The 20,407-nt window shown below is 44.7% G+C and overlaps 1 long non-coding RNA gene across 3 annotated transcripts in view; it reads left to right on the top strand.

The window, feature by feature from the left end:
* The first annotated feature begins 6,727 nt into the window (after positions 1 to 6,727).
* LOC308611236 overlaps positions 6,728 to 20,407 on the top strand; it is a 177,313-nt gene continuing 163,633 nt past the window's right edge. For 2 of the 3 annotated variants that reach the window (XR_014014801.1, XR_014014802.1), the window contains exon 1: positions 6,728 to 7,042. This is a non-coding gene — a long non-coding RNA (uncharacterized lncRNA). Of the gene's footprint in view, positions 7,043 to 10,865; positions 10,923 to 20,407 lie in introns of all 3 variants that reach the window. The other variant, XR_014014803.1, reaches the window with a different exon arrangement.

Below are 20,407 nucleotides of genomic sequence, written 5' to 3'. Positions count from 1 at the left end.
TTCTGGGGTTCAGTTATGTGATCATTTCATTCAAACTGGATTCTCAAGCCAGGGTTATCAACAGTAACAGGAATATTCAGCCCTCCATCTTTTCTCTTATTTTCTAAGTTATGCCAAACCAAATGGAATTAAGGCATTGTAGCTGATGAAAGGTAATTAAAAGACCCTAACATTTGGTGCATTAGCTGGGAACACTGAGAAATAAAAAGGAGCAGACATTTTGGAGAGGAAAATGTCCATGTGGAAAATATTTTGGTACTGCCAAGGAAGGTATTCCAGTGCCTTGGTCTTTAATGTATGGTGGGATGTTGGGACCTTTGACTGTTTGAAAATATTTAAGTTTGTGCAGTAAACTGCTGAAGCCTAGAAAAGGTTTAAGACATGCTGTATTATTCTCCCGTGCTTATTGTAACAGACTACCACAAACTTGGACGCTTAACACAATAGAAATTCACTATCTCACAGTTGTAGAGGTCAGAAGTCTGATATCAAGGTGTCAGCAAGGCTGCTCTCCCTACAGATGCTTTAGGGGAGATTCTATCCCTTGCCTCTTTCAGCTTCTGGTGGTTGCCAGCTTCCTTGGCTTGAGGCCACATCACTCAGTTTTTGTCTCTGTCTTCACATCACCCCCTTTCGGTGTCTGTATCTTCTCTTTTGTGTGTCTCAAATGTCCCTCTGCCCTTCTTATATAATAAGGACAATTGTCATTTTATTTAGGACCCATCCAGATAATATAGGATGGAAATCCCATCTCAAGATCCTTAATGACATTTGCAAAAACATTTTTTTTCAAATGAGGTAACCGTCAAGGATGAGGACATGGATATATCCTTTTGGGGGCCACCATCCAACCCACTATACCAGCCGTAAGATACTTTGATTTTGGCTGATGGCTGCAGTTTATGGTGTGGGAAAGTGGCTGTTTCTTTAGAGCCACTTAAGTAAAGGTCTGACATAAAGAAAAGGGGCATTAGGGAGTTGCAGGTGACTGAGCAATACCTGGAGTGGAATGAATAAGGCACCTGGAGGGTTTTTAGTATACCTGGCACTTGACTTGAGAGTGTGCAGGAGTTTACAGGGCAGAAAAGTCTCAGGCAGCTGTCCATCAGCCAGCTGCTGCAATAGCAGCCACAGCCAACTGTACCCTTCAGGTACAGTTTTTCCCAAGCAGGCTTGACTGAGACAAAGACTCAATTGTAAGGAAAACATGTTTTATAGAACTTGTCGGCATTGACACATATGGTCTACCGTAGGCTCAAGTGACTCCCCTTACATGTGGACCCAAGCTGACACTGGATTTGTCAATTATGTTGGAGAAAGAAATGTTCTCTTAAAGGCAGCTGCCTTTGGTCTAGGCAGTTCCATAGCAGAAGGCAGTGAACATGGCCATGGCGGCATAGGACTGTCAAATCTACGCCTCAGAACTGGAGGTGTAATGTCACTAGACAGAACCCATAATTAGTTCAGTACTGCAGTATGAACCACAAGGTCATCAAACAGGAAGGATAGCTCAAGAGTCCACGTGTGATAGATGCTCAGGGCTGTGCACTGCACATGGCAAATTCACAGTGACAAATCAACGTCAGGCTAAAAGATTCCTCCTGGTTCGAAGTTCGCAGGTCAGAAATTTCAAAGAAATGGCATAGACTAATGGACATCCTAGTGAGGCTAAAACCAAAGAGACTTTCTCTTTCTCTCAAATGCCATTGAGTTTCTGCTATGTTCTTTGGTCAAATTCTGTACTGGATTCTGGGAACAAAAATGTGCCTAGTTTCACTCTTCTAGGAGTGGGGGATTGGCTTGCTTTTGAGATTGTTTTTAAATTTTGGGGATAGTGCTGTAAAATCAAATTGTATCGTAGTAACTCTTCAGACTCAGCATGGTTCATGAGAGGCTTGATAAACTGATAAAACAGCCAAGGCCCTGAGAGACCCAAACCCGTATCAGTCTGTTCTCTGTGTCTGTGAGTCTGTTTTTGTTTCATAGACAAGTTCATTTGTGCCGTATTTTAGATTTCACATATAAGTGAGATCATATATTTGTCTTTCTCTTCTGACTTACTTCACTTAGTGTGATAATCTCTAGGTCCATCCACGACGTTGCTGCAAATAGCATTATTTCATTCTTTTTATGGCTGAATAATATTCCATTGTATATATGTACCACATCTTCTTTATCCATTCATCCATCAGTGGACATTTAGGTAGTTTCCACGTCTTGGCTATTGTAAATAGTGCTGTAGTGAACATTGGGGTGCATGTATCTTTTCTTTCTTTCTTTCTTTCTCTTTCTTTCTTTCTTTTTTTTTTTTGTCACACGGCATGTGGGATCTTAGTTCCCTGGCCAGAGATGGAACCCATGCTCCCTGCACTGGAAGTACGGAGTCTTAACCACTGGACCACTAGGGAAATCCCAGGGTTGTATGTATATTTTTGAATTAGAGTTTTCTCCGGGTCTATGCCCAGGAGTGGAATTGCGGGACCCTATGGCAGCTGTATCTGTTCTCTGCACGTCTCACATCAACCACCTGCACTGCAATCCTTGCTCTCAATGTCATCTTCGGGGAACCCAACCTGTGACAGGGACCTTGACAAGAAGAAATGGCTCAGGGAAAAGCTACCTGCACAGGGAGGAGATAGAGGCCATTGACCCTGGGGTGTGGCGGGGAGCGTGGGCACAGAGATTTGTCATTTCACCCCTGATACTCAGCCCTCCTGGTTGCCCCACTCTAGGTCACCTCGGGATACAGAGGTGACCTGGTTAGAGTCCCTGCCTGTGCAGGAATCTAGGGGCACCAGCGGGTCTGAATAATATTAGTGCAGGGTCTCCCCCACGGCACTGGGGTTATTTGGGGCGGGTCATCCTCTGCTGGGGGCCCCTCCTGGGCACTGTGTGGGGTTCAGCAGCATCCCTGGCCCCACTCATTTGATTCCAGGGGCCTCTCCACCCCAGTTGTGACCACCACAGATTTTCCCAGACATCACCAAAAAACTGGGGGAGGCGGGGGCAGGATGGCCCTGGGTGAGGACAGCTGTGTTGAAGCAACCAGCCTGGCCCAGGGCAAGGTCTGCCCCAATCCCGTCAGAGCCTGCATTTAGAACTGCCCCTTCCCTCTCCCACCTCCCCTGCCCTGCAGTGGTCTCCGAGACATCATCCCCATGTAATCAATCACACCTTCTCAGTTTACTGTCCCCAGCACCTAGAGGAGTGTCTGATGTGTAGTAGATGCTTCATAAATACTTGCTGAATAAAGGAGTTGAATAAGGGATGAGTGGATGAATGAATGAAGGTTACCATGGAAGGAGGGGGGAGATTCCCTTTCTGGCTCTCGGGGGTTGGGAGATCAAGTGAAAGATCCGTCCTAAATAGGCTGACCAGCCTTCTGGGGTTCCCCAGGAATGAGGGTTTCCCCACAGTTCCAATGCTCAAACCTGAGCGGTCCTGGGCAAGCTGGGGGTGGGTGTTGGTCACCCTATGTAAACAGTAACAATTCCAACTGCAATAAGAATGGCCAAGGACCTCTAGGGTCTTACTGACCAGGCAGAGTTCTTTACCTGGCAGGGAAAGTGACACAGGAGGGAGGGAGGAGTCTAAGGAAGAACATCCCACACGACAATGTGTGCCAATAGTCCTGGGCCCAAGGTCACACCTGACCAGGGCTTGCTTTTTTTTTTTTTTCTAGTTTACTTTTTCCCACATGGGTATGCAATTGTCCAAATGTCATTTATTTAAAACTCCTTAATTTCCCCACTTTCTGTCATATCAAGTTCTCATATATCTCTTTCTGGACCTTTATTCTATACCATAGAGCTTTATGTCCCATTCTTGCACCACTAGGGCTGTTTCATCACTCTAACTTTATTTTTTATTCATTTATTTTTATGGCCGGGCCGTGCGGCATGTGGGATTTTATTTCCCTGACCAGGGATCGAACCCACGCCCCCTGCAGTGGAAATTCGGAGTCTTAATCACTGGACCTCCAAGGAAGTCCCCAGGGCTTGCTTTGACATCCATCGAATGGTGGCGGGTGGACACAGGGAGCAGCTGTCTGTGAGCCATCCTGTGTAGAAATGCAGGGTGGAGAGCAGGACAGCTGGAGCGGGAGGGGAAGAGGCGGAGGAGGGAGGGAGGGTGGGCGGGCGAGAGACAGACAGAGAGTTTCCGGAGACAATAGCTCTGGCCATGTCCTGGGGCATGAAAACTGAAAATAGCTCCTAGTGCCCGGAGCCTTGGAGCCGCAGCCTGTGAGCCAGGGTGACTGGCTCTCCTCCCTGGTGTGTGTGTGTGGGGGTAGCTCTGGGTTTCTCAGGCTGGGAATGAGGTGCACGGAGCAGGGACGGAGTAGGGACCCTTCTCTCTGGGACCTCGCGGGCCATCCTTAGCTCACAAAGCTGAGCCACTCCTGGCCCTACGAGTGGGGGGCTTATCCTCCTTGTCCACTGGATCACACCCCCTCACACACAACTTCCCCGTGTGTGCTCCCAGCAGCCAAGAGAATCTGTTTTTAAAAGATTTGGGGTTGGGGGGGTAAATATACAAACAAGAGCAGAATGCATACTTTTTCAGAATGGGAATGGCTCTGTGTAACCCCTCCCCCAGGGTAACCACAGTCCTGACCTCTAACACCCTTGACGAGTCAGCCTTGGTCTGGGCTTGCGGACTCACGGAAGCTACCTCATCCCCTCCTTCAGACCCCGTCTCTCCCTCGGCGTCTTTGTGAGAAGCACCTGGGGAAGTGGCTCTGCTAGGCTGTTCTGCTGCTAGAACTCCACCTGGGCTCCACCAGGCTCCAGCCCCCCGCCCTGTGCGCCTCTCTGACCCTGAGGCACCTCAACTGGTAGGAGCGGCATCACCTTCCCTCCCGGGACTTGTGACACTTAAGGGAGACACCGAAAAGACAAGCGTTTGGCTCCCTGGCTGGCAAAGAGCAGGTGCTCAATTGTCATAAGTGTCCGTATCAGTGAGGCTTCTCCAGACAAACAGAATCCATAGGGTGTGTGTGTGTATATACACACACACACATACATATGTACATGCATACAAAAATATACAGCTGTGTATATATGCAGTATGCATACAGACATATACACATATAGTATATGCAATACACACATACATATATACACACGTATATAAAATGCATCGTTTGTATATATACAGTATGTATACACACATACAATATACGTATACATATACACTATACATACACACATATCAAATGCATAGTTTGTATATATACAGTATGTACACATACATATAACATATGCAATAGACACACCTAGGTACATATATATCATACATATATACACACATACAAAGATATTTAGATGTGTATATATACAGTATACATACATATATAATATGTGCAATACACGTACATACATATAGACACATATATACACCTACATCTAAAAGCATGTAGCATAAAAATATATATGTACTGTACATATAAATTCATCGTATATATACATATATATCATATATATAAGATACATACACATACATATACACAATGTATACACACACATACACACCTATATGTAAATATGCGCATGTACATACACATATAAATACATATGCAAGTGTGTCTATATATAGTATATACATATATACATATAATACCTATGCAACATATACACATACAGGTATACAACATATATACACACCTATATATAAATATACACTGTATACATACATACGTACAGTGTACATATACTGTATATATACACACACCCACATATCAATATATGGGTGTGTGTATATATACAGCATGTTCACATTTATAATATGTATACTATATATATACACATACATACATGTATACAATATATACACACAAATATATAGGCTTGTATGTATACTGTATATAGTACTTACACATATAATACAAACGCACGCACATATAAACATGTGTATACATATATATAATATGTATACACACATATACAAATTAATAGGCTTGTATATATTCAGTATTTTTACATATATAGTTTTGTTTTAAAGCGTTGACTCATGTGGCTGTGAGGCAAGCAAGTCCGGGCAGGACTCTGGGCTGGAGACACAGGGAAGAGCTGATGTCCCAAGGCCATGGGAGGAACAGTTCCCTCTTTCTAGGGAACCTCATTTTTCTCTCCAGTCCTTCAACTGATGGACGAGGCCCACCCACGCCGCGGCCTTGACAGTCTCCTTTACGCAAAGTGGACCAATTTCAGTGTTAATCTCTTCTGAAAAATACCTTCCTGGCCACATCTGGAATAATGTTTGTGGTTGCCGGGGCCCCACGCAGTGCGCACATGAGATTAACCATCCCCATGGCGATGATGACACTTTATTTTCTCCCTTGAACATTGTCCCTACTATTCCAATTAAAATGGCAGTGCCATGAGGGCAGGGCATTTCCTTTTTTGCCAGTACTGAGCGTCCGCGGTCTGGTGCCTAGCATAGGCTAAATACACGGCATTTTTGTGAACAGAAGCCGGGATTCCAGCTGTCATATTTAATGAGGAATTATAGTCTTCTTATTGGGGGGGGGGGGTGTCACGGTACGTCAAGGGCGGGAGTCGAACCCGCCACCCCAGGCCCCGAGGGGTCTCCTCGGGTCCCCACTTCGGGCCAGTGGGTGTGGCTGGGGGCAGCCGAAGACGTGCGTGCGTGCGTGCGTGCGTGAGAGCGGGCGTGTCCAAAGGGTGGGCTGCGCGCGCCGCGAGTGGTTCGGCCCGGTCCCCGGCTCATTGTGCTCGCCTCACGCAGGCCTGAGTTCGCAACAGCGCTGGAGGCCCGGGGCCTGTGACCACAAAGAGGGAGCCGGGGGCCGGACGGGAGCGTGGCGGCGGCGGCTGAGGCCCAGGCCAGGCCCCCTCCCCTCACCGCCCGCCTGCCTGTTTGCCCCGCCCCCGCCGGCGGCGCCGCGCCCCTCCCCCAACCGCTAGATTAGCACGGTGCGGGGGCGGCGCGCGAAGACATGGGGGAGAAGCTGGAGCTGAGGCTGGAATCGCTCGTGGGGGCCGAGCCCGCCGTCTGCCTGTGGCCGCTGCCGGTCTACGTAAGTGCCACCCGTCCCCTCCTCCCGGACCCCCGCCTCTCTTCCCCCACGGCGCGCGCTGAGCCCACCGAGAAACGGAGCGACTCGAGTCGCCAGACCTCCTTTGGAGCCCCCCTTCCGGCCCCGCCGTGGTTCTCCGCGGCCGTTTCCAGCCCCCGCGCGCAGGGTGGGCAGAGGGGAGCCGGCGCCGGCCGGGGGCGCAGACTCGGCCGCGGGGACCCCGCGCTTCTGAGGGGCGCCCGAGCCGGTCTGCGGTTGGCTCTGCAGGGCTGGGGACCCCGTTCTCCCCGGGCCTGGACTGCCGGCGGGCTTGCCCTTCTGTACTTCAGGATTTGACATGTAGGGTTTCTTTTGCCTGGTAGTTTATTCTTAGCGCTGTCAACGTGCTTAGGTATTTTTTATTTTATTTTTGAGGGCACCCTTTCCTCCCTCTCTCCAGTTTTTTGTGTTTCTGTTTTGTTTTGTTTTAGTTAGGCATTTTGTCCCTCTGATCTTGAGTGGGTGGGCTGGCAGGACACTTGGAGAGGAGGCGTGCTGTCCCCTGATCTCGAGTGGCCTTTGGAAAATGACACGCCAAAGGGAAATTTACACACAAGTCCGGTGATTCCAGAAATGCAGGGTGTCCGGCCAGGTGGGCGTCCGGCCTCTCGTCCCCTGTGGCGGCGTGGTGCGCGTGTACCTTGTCTCAGGGTTTACGCTTGGGCCCCGCAGCCCACCTTCCGGAGGGAAAGCGCAGCGGGCGCCTTGGGCCGGCGCCTTTGGGGCGCCCTTTCGTGCGCTCAGCTTGCGGGGGACCGGCCTCCAGGCGACCCGGCGGGGAAGCCCGCGCGACCCGCGCGTGTGTGTCAGTTTTGTGGAAAGTGTGTCGCGGCCGGGGTCGGGACGCTGGGACCGCCTGGAGCCGATGTTGACTCCGAGCCCAGGTTCTCCGCAGTTATCTGAGGTCCGAGGGTTTCCAGCCCTCCACTGCGCACTGGCGCTTTCTATTTTTGCCCTTCCTGTGCCTGGAGGCGCGGCTGAGCCTGGGCTCTGGCTTTTCCGGTTGGGTAACTCCAGGCGGCCCGGGTGGGCGGCCTGAGCAGCAGTGGGCCGGGCGGGGAGACATGCCAGGGGAGGGAAACTGAAAGTGGGGAGAACCTTAAGAACTCCAGCTGATCCACTTGCCTCACCTCCCCGCCCCTCTTACTGCATTTGTCATGCAGGGGATGGCTGGCCGGCACATTTTTCAAACTGTAATAATTTGTGTCTCCTTAGTAGCCGTGAAGCATAGTTCACTTGTAGTGCACAGTTGTAGGAGTTTTGATCGCCATCAGGCGGCAGAGCAATCCTGTCATGCCATTTGCTGCCCTTTGGCGCCAGGGTGCCTCTAGCCTCTTGGCCACTAATCTCCTCTCCGTCCCTAAGGTTTTGGCTTTTCCAGAAAGTCAGATAAACGGAACAACAGCATGTAGCTTTTTGATTCTGGCTGCTTTGGCTCAGCAAAAGCTATGCGATATTCCTCCCGGGTTTGTTTTTTTGTTGTTGTTGTTTTAACTCTTTATTTAGTTAGTTATTTACTTGGCTGTGCTGGGTCTTAGTTGCGGCACATGGGATCTTCATTACCGTGTGCAGTATGTTTTAGTTGCGGCGTGGGGGATCTAGTTCCCTGAGCAGGGATGGACCCCGGGCCCCCTGCATTGGGAGTGTGGAGTCTTAGCCACTGGACCACCAGGGAAGTCCGTCATCCCTGTTGTTGCGGGTATGAGAAGCCACTCCTTTTTCTTGCTGTGTTGTATTCCATTTTCCGTTTGTCCATTCGCCTGCGGGTGGCAGGACTTGTGGGATGTTTCCAGTTTTGAGGGGATCATGAATAAAGCTGCTGTAAACATCCCAGGGCAGGTTTCCATGTGAACTTGGGTTTTTACCTCACTTGAGAAAATACTCAGGAGTGGGACTGGGGTCTGTGCTAAGTGTATGTTTAACAACTCTTCTGCATCTTAGAAATTGGTATTTTTGAATATTGGAAGAGTTTAGAAATCCACTGTGACCCAGCACCCAGGCACTTGAAACGAAGTTGAACGTTCCTCTGGAGATGGTCACGTTGTCCCCGTCACTGTCTTTTATTCGAGGCAGAGCGAGGCCACAGATGTGTAACCCTTGTAAGGAAGGCCTCGTGTGTCCAGGCCCTGGCAGGACCTGGCTTTCTGGTGGTGGGCAGTTCTGAAGTGGAGAGCGTCTTTCCCTTGCTGGCCAGACCTCGCTTGGCAGGGTGCGGGGTGTGCTGCCTGCCTGGCCGGGCGCTCTTTCTGCCGGTCAGCAGCCGTTCCTGGTGTGTCTGTCCTACTACCAGGCAGGCGGTCAGGGGCCCTAGTGACGTGCTCAGCGAGCCGCAGCCTTCCTAAAGCTTTGCGGGTAATGTCTGCTACCCTCCCATTTCCCTGCTGAGGAATTTTGCTTTCTCATGGGAAGTGAGGGGGCCAGTACTTCATAAGAGTTCCTATTATGTGATGACTCGATGCTGAATACATTAAGAAAATGGGCTCCTTCCAGAAGCTTAACTTCTCAGAAGGTCAGATTTCGCATGTGACTGCACGTTTGAAACGAGTGAGCTTGTTTGTTCATGGATTCATTCATTCTGCAGGCACCTCCTGGATATGTACAGTGAGTGTTCCAGGGGGCGCGGAGGACAGTAGACAGTATTCTTTTTTTTTTTTGATTTTTGAATTTTATTTTATTTTTTTATACAGCATGTTCTTATTAGTCATCAATTTTATACACATCAGTGTATACACGTCAATCCGAGTCGCCCAGTTCAGCACACCACCATCCCCACCCCCCTGCGGCTTTCCTCCCTTGGTGTCCATACGTTTGTTCTCTACATCTGTGTCTCAGCTTCTGCCCTGCAAAGTGGTTCATCTGTTTGAGACAGCTGAGACAGCTTTGTACTTCCCGCTTCCAGGGGCTCTCGTGTGGGCGCTGCGAAGCGGGGTTTTAGATGGTGCAAGGTGGAAGGTGGGCACTAGAACCGGTGCCCAGTGCCCGGGTGTGCGTGCGCTAGATGGGGCATGCGGCCTCGGACTCCTGCCGGCTCGGTGACCCCGGCCGAGTGCTCTAAGGCTTCTAGGTCTCAGTGTTCTCATCTGTAGCATGGGCTGAACAGGACTCACTCTCTCTGGAGGTTACAAGGTCTCACTGTGTTAATGCTTGTAGACCCTACAATGTAGGACTTAGGACAGTTTGGAGCATCGTTAATTGTTCCACAGATATTACCTGGTCTGTTGAACGACTTTGCCTGGTACACGCCAAAGCGATTAGGAAATTGGTATATCCCAGCTTCATTTCCTTTCCATTAAAACAGGGCTCAGGAAAAAAAATTCTGTTTTTCAGTAGTCGTATCATATAGTGGAAAGGGCACTGGTGTGAAGGCAGCTTAGGATTTGAATTCCAGGGCTTATGCTGTCTGTGGCCTGGGCAGGTTACTTTTGAACTGCAATCCCCACGCTTGTAAAATGACATTAAAAACCACTCTTTCTGTGGGTTCTTAGAATTAATTAAGCAGGTTATGTGTGTCAAGTAGCCTGGCACTTGAATGAGTTGTCAGAACCAAGGGCTGCTGGAGACGATGCTTCCGCCCTAGGTAATCTCCCCTTCTACTGGGCGGCAGGTAGACACAAGCACAGTAGTCAGTGCTCTGGAAGAAGTGAGTTCTGGTGCTACAGAGCACAGAATCTTTTTTTAAATTTAATTATTATTTTATATTGGAGGTTAGTTGATGTACAATGTTGTGTTAGTTTCAGGTGTACAGCAAAGTGGTTTACTTATTCATATATCCATTCCTTTTCAGATTCTTATCCCGTACAGTTTGTTCCAGGCTATGGAGTAGACTTCCCTGTGCTATGCGGTAGGTCCTTGTTGATTATCTGTTTTATACAGAGTCGTGTGTCTGTGTTAATCCCAAACTCCTAATGTATCCCTCCCCCCCCCACCTTTCCCCTTTGCAGAGCACAGAATCTTGGAAGGGAAAGTTCAGGGTAGGCTTCTTGGAGGAGGTGCCATCCTTTCTAAGGATATGTAGAAGCTCCTGGCGTGGCAGGAGGGAGCAGTGTGTGTCAAAGTTTGAGAAATATAAGAAAATATGGCAAAACTAAGGTATAGGACTAGAACTCAGGGTTTGGGAAAGAAATGAGAGTTGATACTGGAAACCTAGTGGGGCCCAACAGAACGGGGCCTTGTTTGTCCTGTCAGAAGTTTAGATGTTTATCCTGAAGGCTGTGGGAAACCCTAAAGAACGGTGAGATGGACTTCTGGTTTAGAGACTCACTTGGACCTCCATGTGCAAGGCACTTGATTGGGTGCAGGGTGAATTGTAATCTAAGGTTTCCACTTAAGTTATAAAAGGTTGGACTGGATTTTGCAGATCTGAGAGAGAATGGGTGGGGCCTGGTGACCAGTTAGAAAAGGGAGGGCAGCAAGCGTGGGTGACAGTTTACAGCTGCATCTTTTTGAGAGATATAGAGCACAGTAGGAAGGTATTGGGGGTTGGGAGAGGATCTTACTTCATCTTCAGTGCTTTAGAGGGGCCTGGTAGACAGGTCTGGGCCCAAGGTTCAGATCTGGGCTTTTGGGGAGGAGAGGTGTTTGAAGGCATGGGAGAGACTTAGGTTACCCACAAGAAGATCCAAAGAATCATAGGTCTGAGGGCTTTTTAAGTGGGTATACTGAGGAAGTTTATAAGCTGAAAGAAAGCAGCCAGCAGAGAAAGGGTGTGAAGATCTAGGAGAGGAAATGATTGTTCATTTGTTTTCAAAAAGCTGAATACTTATCGTGTGCCTGGCCCTTTTCTAGGATCTGGGGTTCTCACCATGTGTTACCTCTTCTTCAAGGACAGTTCAACTCATTCCCTGGTGAAGAGAAGTCAGATTATTCTTTGCATCCCATTCAGGTGTAGGAACTGTTCTGTACCTCTGAAGGGACTTTACTTAACGAGAGTAATAAGTTAGAAATCAAAAGAAATTAGAGCTGGAAGGGACCTTAAAAGCCACTGTACTTAATTTTGCCTAATATTTTACATTGATTGTAAGAAAAATGCAGAGCCCATTCTCTTCAGAATTCCTTCACTGAACTTTCTTTATGACTTTCATCCAGTGGGTCTAGCTTGTAAATTTTGGCCTCCTCCTAAATTTGCTTCTTCATCCACATTACATTTTGCCCCGACTATGGTAGAAACTCCTGGGTGGTTTCGCGGCCCCTGGTCTCAGTTCCTCTAAGTTCATCTGCCTACCCGGGTTGAGTGATCTTCTAACATGACAAGATATGCCTAAAATAATGCTGCTAATGGCTTGCCCACACAGAGTCAGTGCATACTAGCCGCCCAGCGTGTGCTCTGCACAGAGGCCTGTAGTCTGAACTGTGCTTTGCCAAGCCTCCTGGGGCTCTTTGCCCTGAGGAAGGGGAGCTTTTTGTGATCACTCTCTTTATCTAATTGGTTCTTCAGCTGCGGGGCGCCTTTTTCTCATCAGCGGAGGCACCCTTACTCAGCCAGTGGTAGCCCCAGGGCCTCATCACTTGTGGGATACAAGCCATGCTCTCTCCCAGGCTTGCTTGGGCCAACATCTCTATTTTTATTTCTGTCTCTTCTCACACTTGGACCGCTGGTCTTTAGTCATCCCCACCTGCAGTATTTACAGTGCCCAGCAGGTGTCAGGCTTGAGTGTATTTGCACAGGTGCTCCCTGTGCAGTTAATGCACCTCCTACTCCAACTCTGCATAGCCTCATCTTTCTAGACTGTACTCCAGGGTTATCATGAAGCCGTCACTTAGATATAACTTTTGGCCTCCATAGGCACTTCTGTGCTTTATGTCATGTGATTGAAATTTTGACTTTATAGATCTTCCTCCTTAATGAGGCTTTAAGGACAGGAGTCATTTCTAATCCTTAGCACAGAGCAGATGCTTTTTAAAGGTGATAAAATGTATGGTTTAAATGACTCATTTTACAATAATTTTGCTTTAGCTTCTGTTAGAAATAAAGTTTCCAGATGTTGTGTTCCTGCAATAAGAAATAAAGATGTGACCTTCCAGTTGTGTAAAGCTCATCAATGCTGTGTAAGTGCGTCAGGTGCGCTAAGGAACGTGGAGCCAAGTGGTCTAGTTGTGAGAGAGACTTAACTATGTTAACAAAGGTAAGCCTCCATTGTGTCCTGCCAACATTTGACAGTTGCTTTTGGGCAAACTAAATTTATAAAATTTTAAACTGTTCCTCCCCTTTAAAGGGATTGAATATTTGGCCACTTTGGTGCACCTGTGTCTTGTGAATTGTCCAATTGGAGATGGAGGTTTAGAAAGTGAATTTTAGTCTTGTTTAAGTCTCTTCCCATCAGACTGGTCTCGTGATTTCCTACACACCATGTTACTTCCTGTCTACCTTTCCTTGGTGTTGTTCATGCCTGGATTGTCTCCTGTACCTGCTCAAACCTTGGTCCATTCTCATTTGTACCATGGAAGTTTGTCATGCCGGATACTGTCAGAACTAATTTTACTTAAGTTTGTGTTAAGGTGCAAAGCACACGTTTTGTATATTATCTGTTTTTTGTGTTTGTTTATATTTTTATGGTTTCTCTTCAAGAAATATTATGAGTAGGGAAATAACAAGATGTAAAGAGAAAAAAGTCATCATTCTCTTTTAAGTTGTTAGAACATCTACCTGCAATCATAATGCACTGTGGTATGTGTTAAAATAGGAAATCTGTGTCATGTCCCGTAGGAGCAGGAAAGTCAGTGGTGTTAGTGGGGGTGTGTCATGGAAGTAATCACAAAGCAGGTGACTGCTGGTTGGGGTCCTGAAACATTAGTGTGTGTTCCCTGTGTCCAGTAGTGGTCTGGAGGGGTCAGGAAGCGTGTCTTTCAATTTGAGGGAACAGAGGGTTTGAGGTCCTCTCTGTTCTATTGCTCTAGTATAGTGTACTGCATAGCAGCTCATAAAATACTGGGTTTATAGTTGATATTTAAATCGCTGATTGATCATCAAGATTGGGATGATGTATCATTGGAAATGAAAATAGGAAGAGTCTTATGCTTTTTAGGTTTTTCCTTTTTTTCTGATGTCTCAGAAGGCTCTTTGACGGGGGACTTTTTATTCTCCCATACAATTCCATGAATACTTATACCCTGGCACTTATTTTAATGGCATTTTCAATTTATAAATGTCTCTGAAACACATACTGTAAACTATTTGAGGGTAATGACCATGGCCATTGATGGCACATCTTAAATGTGCATCGTGTTAATGTTTGAGTGTCAAGTGGTCTACCATCAGTGCTTCCTTCTTTCACCCAGTTTTCTTCCTCATTTCTTTCTCCAAATTTGTCTCATTTTTCTACTCTCCCTTTTGCTTCTCTATTCTTGCTTTCTCTTTCCCATTGCATGTGTCATTCTTCTTCTTCTTCTTCTCCTCCTTCTGACTTCATTATTACGGCCAACCAAAACCTTTTCTAGGATTGTCTCTATCTTCCTTTCCTCTTCTTTGCCATCCACAAACTCTTACAGAATATTCTTGCTTGACTCCGTTACTTCCTAGCAAACCCATGTACTTCCTGGTCACTTTAGAACATTGAAAAGTGTTGGAATTTTTAAAAATAGGTAATTATAATCAGTCTTCTTTCACCTCTGGCATAAGACTCTTCTTCCTCAATCTGACCATTCTTAAATCTAGAAGTACTCCAGCTCATTGGTCTCCCTTACCCCCATGTTTAGGCCAAAGAACTTGTGAAACCTTAGCCCTGTTTAATACTTGAATTTATCAAAACATAAGAGGGCTAATTCTGCCTAAGGGCACCAAAGAAGAATAAAGACGCCACAAATAAACGTTTAGTCCAGATTTATAGTGGACTCTTAAGTGCCTAGTTGAGTGCTAACCGTTAACTCACTTGAACAACAGGGAGGTCATGACACAAACTAACATGTTAATTGTATAGACACTTCACTTCACCATTCCTCAATGTAGCTGATAAACTGCATCCAGTTAGCTTAAATAACATGAATGATGAATTTCCCTGTGTATATAAATGGGGAGTTTCTAAAGTTTTCGTTTTCCCTTTGTACAACTACTGACTGCCACCTCGCTTGGTCAGTGCAATAGAAAATGATGACTAAGAAACACATTGTCTCAGTATCAGTGGACATTATGTCCTAGTAGTGTATAAAAATCTCAAAATTCTTAATCTAAAAGGTAGTTCTGCCAATCTTATATCCTTTTCCTTTGTTAATATAAATATCCAATCTATGAAGGTCTCAGTTTCCTTACTTAGAATATGAGGTGGATAGATTTGCTGATATCTAGAGACCTTTCCAATTTTAATATTCCCTAGTTATAAGGGCTGAGCCAAATACAATGGCTCCCTTAATCATTAACCTTGCTCATGATGAAAGTTATCAGCAAGTTCTACTTGTAAGAGATCAAACATTCATATAGATGTATATTGTAGCACATTGACTTTTACAGAACTCAAAGAAACACAACATAGTTACATTCATAGACTTAAGGTCACTGTGGTATACTTTACAATTTTTCTTTTCCCTAGTAAGGAAATGTAGATCCCTAGGAAGGGATTTCTTTCTCTGCCTTTCAGTAATGTAAGCCTTTTATTATCTCTTGGATCCTAAAAATGGGTAGGGTTTTGGCAGATGGAGCTTAGGACAGACATTCCAGGTAACAGGGACAACACGAGAAAGGGCAGAAGGAAGAATGGATTTTCAGAAAGACTTGATATCTTACATGATGAGAGCAGCGTTTCACAATCTCTGTCCTGCAGAACACTGGTTTTAGATGATGTTAATGTAGTTACAAGACAGAAGCATTTGAGAAGAGCTGTACTCTACATCCCGACATGAAATTCAAGTTTCACTTTGTTACATTACATACTCTGAAAAGTTTTGGAGGAAGGAATTGATTTATTTCTGTTTAATTCAGTCTTACTCACAGTTACTTGACAAACCTATATTCAGCTGATGGGACTGTATTTTGTGAAAGGCCAATCGGAGAAATGGTGAGATGGAGCTTAGGATATTTCTCTGTTGGGACAGGCATGTGATTATTTTTCTTATAATTCTTTACTGTTTGTCGTAACAATTGTTACTTTGCAGGAGTCAGGTTTTGTTTTTTTTTTACATCTTTATTGGAGTTTAATTGCTTTACAGTGTTGTGTTAGTTTCTGCTGTATAACAAAGTGAATCAGCTATATGCATACATATATCCCCAGGATTCAGTTTTAAGCCCTCTGTTTTTACCTGAGTTATTGGGACTCTTAGAAAGCTCAACAGTCCTGGAGTCTTCATCTCTGATGTAGTTTCCAGAGGCTCCTGGCACTTACCACTATTTTCTCTTGATTCTTTTCCTCCGGCTTCAGACTTCTTACGATTATGAGCTGATGGTTTTCTCAGCCTCTAGTGTCAAAACCAGCTACCTCACTCATCTTCATTGTCTCAGTTACAAGGTGTAATATTTCCCATGTTTATATGTGTCAAAATATACGTCAGGGATTGATACATAGCATATGCATAATAAAAATTGTATTTCTTTTTTTTCTTTGTTCAGAGGTATCCAAACACTGGCCAAGTTCTTAAATTGAAAGTAGAGTGATCTAACTTATTCAGCTCATCCAACCATCAATGTTGAATATTTGTCTTTTTTCTTACACATGTTTCTTGTATTCCAATTGTGACATTCTAGAGCACAGTGAGTACATTTATAACTTATTACTGCATTACTACCTTGGCTATTCCTTGACCAAAATTTACTTCACACAACTGACAGCCTAATTAACCTACTAGATTTTTTTTTAATGTACGCATACATTAAAAAAAATCTAGTAGGTTAACTTCATTGCTAATAACTGAATTTTTACATCTCTATGCACCCATGTATGCAACACCAGATCAAGATATTATAAAATATTTCTAACACCCTACACGGTTCTCTGTTACTTCTTTGTGTTCCATACTCTCCCAGGGCAACACCTAAGCTGACCTCTATCACCATATATGACATACATGGAAAGACACAGTGTGTATTCTTTGGTATCTGGCCTCTGGGTACATATCATTCTAATCAGTAGTTTATTGTTTTATTGTGTTTTCCTGATTTTTTAAACCTAGACATTCATACAGTGTCAAAGTACCACTGAGTTCTTCATATTATTATGCTGACCTCCATCTTCAGGGGCTTTCCACAGTCTTCCATGTGTCTTTCCACCTCCTTTCTCTTCCGTCTAATTATGTTTCATTTAACCAACCTCAGCCAGCCTTCCCCCATATTCCCCAACACGTAGCACTCCTGTGTTCAGCCAGTTTTGTCCCCTATTCCATAAGCCCTTTGTGCCATTCCTGACACTGTGCCTGTTCCCTGCCCGGAAGGCCTGTTCCCTACCCTCTATATACTTGTTCAAGACTCAGTTTAAATGCTACCTGTTCTGAGAAGTCTTCTCAGAAGAAGCCAGTACTTTTTGGAATCCTTCTTTAATGAAATCCCATAGCAAGTGTAATCTGTCCTCCCTGATCTGGTATTTAATTATCCATTGTTCCTATCATATAGTGTTTGTTTTCCTTGTGTGCTGTTATTATTTATTGAAGCAGATTACAGTGACTTGAACCAGGAACTGGGTCATTTTCCTCTTCATTTTAGCGCAAGTTTCTGTGATATGAAGTTAAACTCTTTTTCCCTCACTTCCCATTCACCCTCAGCAGTTGTTAAACATGAAGTACAAGTGAAACTTATTGGTTAACAGGTTTTTGTGGTCCTTGTTTCTGGTCCCTAGGTCTAAGCTGCACTTCTGTAGTGCTAATTTGACTGATTTCTTATTGTCACATAACTCAGGAATTAACTAAATCATTACAAATTTAGCTCCATATAAGATAGTATAAGAAAAACCCAGTGGATATCAAAAGTTTTGGCCTGGAGGAGAGTGTTGTATGAGTCCTAGTTTGGTGGGACTCACACTTAATGATTGAGCCTTCCAATATTCCACTGTAAGTAAGAAAGAGGTATGCAAATATATGGTTAATATTTAACAGTGTTGATAGAAAAGAGAAGAGAGAAAGGGACAACAGGTACTTTGAGGGCCTTTTGGAATTCATGAGCAATTATGATTGGATGGGGAAAAAGAAGAACCGTGGGCTAACCTCCCACAAGTGAGGTCAGGAAAGAGAGAAGGGCTCATCTGGTACGCAGGTAGAGAGGTTTGACCTACAGAATCTTAGAAAACCTCAACAATCTGAGCAGCGTTGGCAAGAGGCAAACTAAAGGGCTCACAAAAGTCTGCAAAAGTCTCACACAAAGAACTCTGGCATGGTGTTCATCATCTAGCTAATCCTAACATGCAGACATTTATGAGAGTAAAGTCAGGTCTTTACCAGAGTGGGTTTCTTATTTGGGCAACTGGGTCAAATGAAGAAAGGCAGGTGTAGGCTGCCAGAGTAATAAGTAAGGAGAGGAAAAACAAACAGAACGAGACATATCATTCATCAGTGATTTCCCCCCAGTATTCTTAGCCTCCACCTTATCTCCATCTTACTGCGAACACAGGAACTAGACCGAGCAGTGAGGTAAAAGGTCTCTACAGAAACTGAGGTAATATAGAAAATAAAACGTAAAATTGTACATTTTCTTCCTGGGGGTAGTTGAGACGACAGTTCAGTAATCGCATAAGGTCAGGCGACGTCTACAGGAATTGTAGCAAAGCTGGACAAAGCAAGGAAACATCTGTTCGCTGGCATCTGAACGTCAGGGAGACACCAAGACGTGTGGGCCGAGTTGTGGAGAGAAGGGAAACACAGACGCAAGCTTGACATTTGGTGCAGCTTTTCTCCTCTGGGCATTTGCTGATTCAGATCTTACAGCCTAGGAACTGAAAAGCCAAGGAGTTCAAAAGACTCTAACCACAGAAGCCAAAGGGCAACAGCTCAAGCTAAAGGCAACAACTAATGGAATGACAAGCTAAGTGTATCTTTAGTCTCACAGGGCTGTGGGAACCATCACATTTAAAGCGTAACAAATACAAGGGTAGTTGGGAATAGGGAGAATCCAAACTTTCACATGGTAATCCCAAAGGGCAACACCCGTAGGGAAGGACAAGACAGAAATAGACCAGCCTTCACACAGACTGAAAAATGGCTTTGAATGAGCTCAAACTGAGAATGGACTAAGGTTTCTAGTCCCTATAGTAACTGTCTGCCATGGGCCAAAGTAAATCTTTTCAAGAGAAAGATAACAACATCCAGAATGTGGAGGTATCTTTATAGTTTCCTAAAATAAGTTAAGCCCAATTTTAGTATAAAAAATAATTGGACATAACCAGGAAAAAGACTAAATGATCAAAAGTTCAAAAAAAAGAAGAAAGAGAGAAAAAAGACAACATAAATAGACACAGGAGGACAAGAGTTAGCAGGCCTTGGTTAAAAAAAAACAACAAAACTACTATGGTTAAACAAAGAAAATAGACACATGGCAAATAAGCATATGAAAAGATGCTACACATTCCATGTCATCAGTGAATTTTGAATTAGAACAATAATGAGATACCACTACACACCTATTTAAATGGCTGAAATCCCAAAACCGAAATACTGAAGTTGGTGATGATGCAGAACAATTGGAATTCTCATTTGTGGCTAGCGGGATACTTAGCAGTTTCTTACAAAATAAACGTACTTTTACCATACAGTGACCGAGTAATCCTGCTCTTTGGTATTTACCCATAGGAACGGAAAAGTTCTGAAAAGTTATGAAAGTAAGAGCCTTTACAGTGAGAAAATTCTATGATTCTATGGTTTTTCAACTGATTAATTTGTGTAGTTCATCCATTTTACTCATTGAATACACTTAAGTATATTGTTCCTTGAAATGGCCATTCAAAGTTGTTTCCTGTGCCACACACTATTATTGTTAGGGTTGGTCCTGTGTAAATCTTACCCCCACTGAATTAGTATTAACCCTAAACAAGCAACTTTCTTCCATAAGGAAACAAAAAAGAGGTTCAGAAATGTCCAAACAAAGGTTTTCTAAAACTGTGTTATCAAATCTTATTTATCAAAAAACTTCAAACATAGCAGTATGAGTTCCCATATACCCTTTACTCAGCTTCCCCAAATGTTAACATTTTATATTACTAGAGTATAATTATTGAAAGCAGAAAGTTTACATTGTCACAATGCTACTAACGATTTATAGACTCGTATTCAAATATTGCCTATTGTCTTGTGGTCCAGATTCAAATCTAGGATCCCTTATTGCATTTGCTTGTCATATCTCCCCATTCTTCTCTAATCTAGGATAGTTCCTCAGTCTTTTTTTGTCTGTTATGACCTTGAACTAATGGAAAATCCTAGCCAGTC

This window comes from Mesoplodon bidens (assembly GCF_964165515.1).
Source record: "Mesoplodon bidens genome assembly, contig: HAP1_SCAFFOLD_329, whole genome shotgun sequence".
Classification (NCBI taxonomy): Eukaryota; Metazoa; Chordata; class Mammalia; order Artiodactyla; family Ziphiidae; genus Mesoplodon; species Mesoplodon bidens.
Note: the sequence above shows the minus strand (reverse complement) of the source record. Positions and strands in the feature narration are given on the sequence as shown.